Raw genomic sequence first — 6,776 nt, 5'->3', positions numbered from 1 at the left:
AAAACGATATGCGCTCTGGGGCGGAATAGTGCGGAACGCAATGAATTTGCTTGGTGCGGAAGAGAGCTCCGACAAAGTCCAAGACCACCACGGCTGCAGTAACAAGTAGACATTGCGCAGGAAGGATGGCACCAATGTTCGAACACAGAAAACAGCGACTCCGACAGTCTGACTAAGACGAGCCAAATCACAAACATTGCGATGTGCGAAGCGACAATTTTAATGACGCGGAGGAAGTAGTCACAAGACGTCTTTGGTAAGCTTGAAGAACGACTACAAGCAACATGTAAATGTTGTGCAGACTGCAGTCATGGCAGGGCAGGATGAAGGTTCACAACACTTCTTACCATTCACAGATGAAATTGCAGCGAAGCCAACCGCCAAGGTGATGAACAAGTTGCCTGCAGATGTCCAAAACACAAGGACAATATTCTGATACCGGTGTGTGTAAACTTTGAACTATTGGATTGTCCCCATTTTTCAGTTCTCCCGTCACTTTTAAAATTAAAACTGTGTGGACCCTGGCTAGTGCCACACGTTACTGAAGAAAAGTATTATGCATAGCTACGGGAATTAAACCCTTTACCCACAGAACTCAATGTATGCAGAGCGTTCCACTGTCTAAATTTTACTTTGAATTGGCCACAACTTTGGTTTTCCTTGGACAATTGTCATACCGTATGTCAGTGCCTTTAAAGCCATAGCCTTATATTCGAAACACCGCTGCTTCCCTAGCTATTTTAGATGCAAAAAGACTCACCCACTACGCCATGCCAAATCCACTTGTTCACCCTTTCTGCTGGACTGTAAGTTTGTTAGTATAGTACTTACTCCTTTATTTTTACAAAACATACTTCAAATATCATTTTTATCTATGAAGCCTATGGCTTTATAACTGAGACTGGCTTTATAATCGAGTATACCACCATGGCTTTAAAGGTGCGGATACGGTAATATCTTCCTCATGAAAGGAACACATTGTGAACTCGAACTCCATTCTATGAGATCCTCTGGCTCAGCGCTGCAAGCTGGCAAAGCTGTTGCAGGGCGGCCCCGCACTGTCAATCGATCTTCATCTCGCATTTTGTTCTTCTTGCTCGTATCAAGCTCATTCTTTTATAGCCACTCGCGGGAATCCTTGCTTGAAATTGAGTAAGTCTATCCTTTCCAACAGCTGACATGGGCAGGGAAAACCCCGGCTGTTCTTTTCACACATTAGGCCCTGAGCGTAAATTGACTACGACCAAAAAGAAAGAAAAAAACCGGACTCGGATGGAGAGCCAACGATAAATTGATAGAAAAGAAAAGGGGAAGAGTGTGTTGCTCCCTACACGGGAGCTCGCGGTTTTCCTGCCGACTTGAATTCTCACTTGACTGAGTCACGCTTGCCATCCAGAGCACGCGAGAAGTCCATCGAACCGTCCACTCGACAAACCTGCAAGAAAGCTCCACTCCCTGCTCTATATGCAGTGTTTTGGGGAATTCACCCCTCATCAGTTGAGCTTGAGTAGGCTGAGGAAGATGGTGCCTGAAAAGCACCACTTATATACTGCTCTCCAGGCACAAATATCACCAGGGATACAAAATTAGAGAGACGCTCCATTTCCAGTGCGACAAACACCTCGTGAACACCAGATAGTCAGTGTCGGCAGGAAAACCGCGAGCTCCTATGTAGGGAGCAACACACTCTTCCCCTACTATCGCCGACGTCGCACCAACCTCTTCTCCACATAGAAAAGAAAAAGGACCAAGGACCAAGGAGCTACAAGGTACACTATCAGGACTGCCACTTGCTCCGATTTTTCGGAACTCGTCCGATTTTTGATCGCCTGCCGGACAAACTGACCGATTGTGTTCCAAAAGAGAGACAACGGATTATTTTATTTGGAGCGCTTTTTAGTCCAGTTGGCCATTCGGCGCTTCCAGGTCGCGTTTGGCCGGTCATTAGAGAGGTTCCGCATTACGTAAAGTTGAGCAACTTTACGTTAGTGGGCGGGGAAAACCCGTGAATTCGCGAGTTTGCACTCCACTTACGGAAAGTTGTCTACGGAGAGTACGTAGATAGGGCTCTGATAACGTAGCTGGTCCGTAAGTGGATTGGGGTACAAATTTATGACTCTCTCCCCAGGTTGATCTGGTCGTACACTGCCGCGTTCGGAGTTGCCAAGGGCAGCTACGTGATTTGAAAACTCCGTATGGCGGAACCCAGATCCGCATGCAGTTTACGTAAGACTTTCCGTAGATCGACTACGTTTTTTACTAACGTAATTACGTTATGCGGAACCTCTCTATTGTACATGTACATGTACACGTAGCTGTAAAATGCATGAGTGCTTGCATGTGTATGGACAGTTAAAATGTGTTTTGGGGCCCCAACAGCAAGCCATTTTCCTAAAACATTTTAACGGGGGACACCCCGAACCCCCGTCAGATTTTTCTCCCTCCAAGTGTGGCAGCCCTGCGCTATAATGTCCACTAACACCACCAGTTACTTACAATCAGCTCATACAATAACATTGCACGACACTGACCAAAAAAACGTGTCCGATCCCCTACAAAAACTTCTATACATGATCGCCCAGTACATACGAACAATTTACAGTAAAACCCAATTTTAAAAGCCTGACGTAAAAGTCTGTTTTTTGCTGATCAAGGCTCATATTTCAGTTTCTCCAAACTAATGACATTCGACTTTAATAGTCACAATAGTGTGAAGATTTCGAATTTTATCAATCTCCCATGCCCGATAATAGTCGATAAAAATACGGTCTTTCCTCTCAAAGAGTTAAGAATAGAAAACCTCGTCCTTTTCCGGGAAATGTACTTCATTCTTTGTTCGAGTCTGTATCCTGTTCGAAATCATAGTCAAACAAAAAACTTGAAAAGCGAAATGCATGACGAGGTTTTATTCTCAACACTGTATCTGCTTGCCTTAATCTCAACCATGCATTCTCTGCTCCATACAAGGCAGCCTACTATCTGTGTACATAACACAGTCTTTGCACAGGACTGGTCATGTTATTCAGCATGCATCGCACACCTCTCTACTCATACCAAAGGCATATTTGGCACATCATCTGTAGCAACTGCACCAGTATATCAGGCTCACACATAGTACCGTATTTCCTTGAACACCCGCCGCCCCTTGATTACCAGCCGCCCTTGAGTAAGCGCCGCCAGTTTATTTGAACTGAGGGTTATTGGTACACAAGTGCAGAGCAGTTCACAATTTATACGCAATTTCACAGGTACGAGATGACCTTCAGCTACGATGTCATACTCCTTCACATGCAGCTAGTGCTGCTCTCTGTTCGGACAAAGGACTCAAAGGCGATCTAAAGGGAATTAATCGAACACGCCATGATGATGATCTCTCACAACATAGCGAAGAGCAAGACGAGTTATTTTATCGACCACCAAAAAAGAAAATGGGAGGCGAAACAAGTAAACGGATGAAATGTAAGACGCACTGAGGATTGTCAAATCTAGAAAACCAAGAGCTCGGATCTGAGAACTTGTCTAGGAGAAAGTGGACACTGACGCTATGAAAGAAACGAACGCAGAAAGAGAGAAATCAAACAGGAGAGAACAAAACTTGCGCGTCCTTTTTATTATTGCATCCAAAATGTTCAGCGTCGACGTCTTCTTGAAGCCCCTCTACTTTATCCTCGTCGGCATGAGGGACTGCTGCTGCTGAACATGCAACTAACTTGCTAGTCGAGCCTCAAGCTCTCTCGCCATGATATTCTTTCCAGCGCAACAGGAAAAGAAAAGAAGATGCCCTAGCCTACAGTGTAGCTGGACAACAAAGGTTCAACAGTGCACATCGTACGTGAACTCTACGCCTACAGCACGCACATTGCGACGTAAAACTATTTTTCAGGGCCACACCCGTTTTGCTAGTTTTGAATACAGGCCGCGGCGGCTGTTCAGGGAAATACGGTACAGAAGTAGGGGTGAAACGATTAGTTCGAATATTCGAGTAATCGCTCGAAAATTTCAAACGAGCGAGTATTCGAAATTTTGCACTCGATTTATTTTATTTTATAGAATTGACAGTCTATTTTTCAAAAGCTTTTGTTGTACCATTCGTCCACTGGTACATGGTATGCATACATTATGCATGCCTCTGAGTCAATATTTTATGACTTGGACGATGCGATCACCACGGCAAGTAAGGCCACACGTTTATATTTCTATGCTTCTCGTCACCTGGAAATCTAAAAACGTATGTGAGGTGGAAATTAAAAAATGACCGAAAAATAAAAAAAGTTCATTACACCTTTGGACACACTAAAATCCACCAATACACCATGCAAAATAGCATCCATAGTCAGCAACTAGTATGTGGTGGGAGCTTCTGTCACAATCTGTGAATGTGCAGCTAGATTGCGCACAAAAATGGCGACCTCGCATCATGTGTCGCGCAGCCCAGGCCACATTATGTACATGTGCATGAGCGTGCTGGTCCCCACATGCACAGTCAGTGCAGCACAGTCTTTTTTCAGACTCCTGAATCATATGCGTGCGGGTGACGAGAAACATAGATATAAAAACGTGTGGCCTAACGTAAGTTATGAAGTACGGATGAAAATCGGTACTTTACACTCTGTACAAGACGTTGGCGACTTTTGTTCTATGTTTACAGATAATTTCTTCCGAGTCGGTCAAGAACTCACAGATCTAGCGCTTTTGAGTTTTGATAAAATACTCGAAATAATCGGATACTCAATCGAGTATTATGAATGAGTGATCGATTGGTCAAAATAGATACTCGTTTCACCCCTACACAGAAGATAAGGCCGTCATTTTTTATATCTATGTTTCGCGTCAGTTCAACTTCCAGAATCATATGCGGGAGGTGGAAAAAAATAAAAAAGTGCAAAATAAAAAATAAAAAAGGCTCATCAGAGGTGTATAACTGTACATAGCACAATAGCTCGTGCATGGTGTACATTCGAAAGAAAAATCGTACATCGAAGCACAAAATCTGCTTCACTTTGGACAGAGGAGGCAACCGCTGGTGCCCTTGCTTCGCTGGATTATTGTACTCAGCCTTCAGCAGCGGTGCAAAGAGCTCCGGAACGACGCATCCTCTCAGCTTGAGGCGATCGATGCGTTCTGTTGTAAGCTCATAGAATACTGCTCGCAGATGCCGAACAAACGATTTACCAACGCTGGCCTCGAGGCCATTTCTGAATCCCAGCTTCGCTAGTATGCAACCAGTCCACACTGATGACTCGCACGATCGTACACTAACTGTGCATGGTTGTTTTGTTTTTTTCCGAAAAAAATCAAAACGTATGCGGGCGGACGACGCGAAACATAGATATAAAAAATGATGGCCTAACACAAGTAATAAAACGTACCTAGAGACGCCATTTTGTTTGTTGTCGGAGTTTCAATATACTCTGGCTGGAAGTATAAAACCATCAAAAAACATGAAGAACGACATGCACACACACACGCAGACACACACACACACACACACACACACACACACACACTTATACTTGTATTTCCCTCACTGCCAAATTTGGTTAGAGGAGAGAGACTCAAAAGGGATCTTGGAAAGAGGACTCAATTGGCTATTGAACCGCCCAACGGCCGACACTCCCCTCCTCTCCCCCCCCCCCCCCCTAAACACACACAAATCCCCAAACTATGGCCCGGTATGGGTGGACATGCGAATGATCTCACTTACGGGTACACCACACCTCGGTAAGTGGGTGAGGACAAGGTGCAGAAAAAGGATTGACGGCATCAGGGTATCCGTCCTGGGATCCAACTGCAGTTACCCCTGCCCCCAGTAAGGGGTAATACTTGCTACGAGTGTGGGTGGCTAAACGAGAGAGCTTAGAAGCTCAGGGCCATACGCTATGCTTTGTTGCCTAACTCATCGTGCATGTTATTAGAACTGATTGAAATGTTTTTTCCTTTGATTAGCTACATCATTGTATTGCAAAAACTTTTTAATGAGTTACTGAAGTAACGTCTTCTGCATAGCTAGGGGACCAGCGCTGACTCTGCCGATCACGGGCGTTCTGGAGTTGACGGCATGTCTGTCCAGACGTTTCCTGGGACCGGCGCTGACTCTGCCGATCACGGGCGTTCTGGAGTCGACAGGATGTCTGTCCTGACGTTTCCTGGGACCGGCGCTGACTCTGCCAATCTCTCTTCCGACGTTTCTTGTGACCGGCGCTGACTCGCCCGTTCACGCTTATTTTGGAGACGACGGGATCTCTCTTCCATAGTATGTTTTTGCTAACGCATCCTATCACCTATTCGGCAACTAACGTCCATTCTACATGTAATAGGGAGGTTCCGGAGTACGACTTTTCGTGCCAAAATCCGTGGAGGCGCTACAGATTTTTTATACGTCGTTTTCGAGCAGTAAAAAGTTCCGGGGTACGGAACTTATGTGTTTGCCGTCATTGCCTAGGTTACGATCGCAAACACGTGACATTCCCGCGCTATGCCTTTATATTTTGAAAATTTGTACCGAAATCAAAACTTCCCGCGGAAAATCCATGTTTCTCGTACCAAATTTGTACGCGAAAAATCTTTCTGCACCCGATGACGCAAAATCTCCATACGAAACATGGTTCGTGTGAAAGCCAGTCCACACGGATTCTCCGTGCCGAAAAATCGTATGGAGCAAGCCTGAAAAAAAATCCGTAGCGCCCACACGGATTCTGGCAAGGAAAATCGTACCCCGGAACCTCTCTAATAATATTGCATTTCCTTCTCGTCTCCCTATTTCGTTCCTGAAAATC

At 45.1% G+C, this 6,776-nt stretch overlaps 1 long non-coding RNA gene across 1 annotated transcript in view; it reads right to left on the bottom strand.

Annotated features, from left to right (window-relative positions):
- Positions 1-345: 345 nt before the first annotated feature.
- The window catches only part of LOC135812644 (uncharacterized), a 22,461-nt gene continuing 16,030 nt past the window's right edge, over positions 346-6,776 (bottom strand). The window contains exons 6-7 of the long non-coding RNA XR_010552893.1: positions 5,370-5,415; positions 346-401 (exon numbers count right to left, since the gene is read on the bottom strand). This is a non-coding gene — a long non-coding RNA (uncharacterized LOC135812644). The remainder of the gene's footprint in view (positions 402-5,369; positions 5,416-6,776) is intronic.

This window comes from Sycon ciliatum, chromosome 3 (assembly GCF_964019385.1).
Source record: "Sycon ciliatum chromosome 3, ocSycCili1.1, whole genome shotgun sequence".
NCBI lineage: Eukaryota > Metazoa > Porifera > Calcarea > Leucosolenida > Sycettidae > Sycon > Sycon ciliatum.
Note: the sequence above shows the minus strand (reverse complement) of the source record. Positions and strands in the feature narration are given on the sequence as shown.